Below are 1,667 nucleotides of genomic sequence, written 5' to 3'. Positions count from 1 at the left end.
GGGGGGGGTACGTGACATGACGCGGAGACGGCGGGCGGACGGACGAGAACATGTCGCCGGCGTTGTATCGGGAAGTGTCACCTGCGCCTCGCTCCGTCTCGCTCGCACCCACACGGTATGGGAGTTGTGTCCGCCTGTATAGCGCCTTCTCTCTCTCTCTCTCTCGCACCCACACGAGCACCCGCCGAGCCATGACTAAACATGCTGTCACAATAAAAGGCCCCGTCGTCTTGTCGCGTCGCTCCGTGAAATGCCAAGGACGAGTCTAACGCCGTCCTCCTCCTCCTCCTCCTGCTCTCCCTCCTCGTCCTGGTCCTCGGCGGTGCGGAGGGTGCGCGCCGCCCGAGGAGGCCGTTGAGGCGGTCCCGGCCGCCGCCGCCTGGGGCATAACTTGTCGCGGCCCAGGTCCCCCGTCCAGCCGCCGGGACATCCTCGCCGTCCCCGGCGCGACGACGTCGTCGTCTCCTATAGGCGCCGCATTCTTGAGCGGCCCGCCCCAGCGCCGCGCGCTAACGCACACCAAATGACCGTGAAATGGCTCTGCTTGGGGAGGGGCCGGCCAGGGCCGACGCACCGCGCTGCCCTCTCGGAACCTCACGTCCCGGAGAAGGTTAAGTGAAAAGTGGAAAGGGGAGTAGAGGTTTAGAATTGTTAGAATGTATCTTTATTTTTCACGACAACCTTCTATTTAAAAAAAACCGTATGGTCATTTCTTTTGTATACGTATTTTAGAGTTTTAATGCAGTATAACGAAATTCGCACTGTATATAATACCTCATCGTAGTACTTAAATACACACACCTTTGAAGAAGAGAGGCGTTTGGCGGGCCGGTGACTGGAGAGTGGAGCGAGTCTCTAAGCGGCCGGTGCGCCCGGCGAGCAGGCAACCCATTCGACGTCTGCGCGGTGCGGTGCGTCCGACCGCTCGGCGGACCCGGACAAGTCCAGCCTACCCCCGCCAACGATTTTGTTCCTCAACTTGCGACGTTCCCGTGCACATCCAGACCGGGTACAAATTTGTAACGAAAACAGAATAGATCGTTTAAAGACTTTATGCTTTTTGTCCAGTTTTGGAAGCAAATTTGTATCCGGTCTGGATGTACTTACACATAGACGTCTAGTTCGACATAATACCCCTTAATTACGCTTGAGTAGTAATTCATTAGTGAAAATAATGCTATCCCATAAAGTCCCCCTCCCCAACAAAAAGAAAATGGGAACATTGGAGATTGTGGCAGACACGGGCCGACCTCATACACTGAAAAAAAAGAATCATTGTTCCAACGACCGTCGTGTTCTTGCGGCCGGGTTGTTGGTCCAAAGACACGATGTTGCTAACCCTATGACAACCGGTAGTTGTGCCACCGACCATGTCGTTGAGCCAGCAACCATGGTCGTTGGAATAGCATCCTATGTTTCTGAAGCCATTCCAAGAACAAAATGTTGTTGGAGGTACAACTCATGTCGTTGGTACAATGATTCTTTTTTTTGAGTGTAGAGTGCTTTAGTCGACCCGGTCCGGTTGCGGTGTAGCGAATCGCCCGCGACGAGTTTTCGCGACCTGGGCGGCGGCTGCTTCGGTGGGCAAACAAACTATCGCCGCTCGCAAAATCAGCAAGTTAATTAGACTTCCGTCAGAGGCGCTGTCGGTCCAGCCGACTCGGTCA

The sequence above is a fragment of the Frankliniella occidentalis genome, unplaced genomic scaffold, assembly GCF_000697945.3.
Source record: "Frankliniella occidentalis isolate FOCC.00 unplaced genomic scaffold, Focc_3.1 Scaffold26, whole genome shotgun sequence".
Lineage (NCBI taxonomy): Eukaryota > Metazoa > Arthropoda > Insecta > Thysanoptera > Thripidae > Frankliniella > Frankliniella occidentalis.
This window is presented reverse-complemented; position numbering follows the sequence as displayed.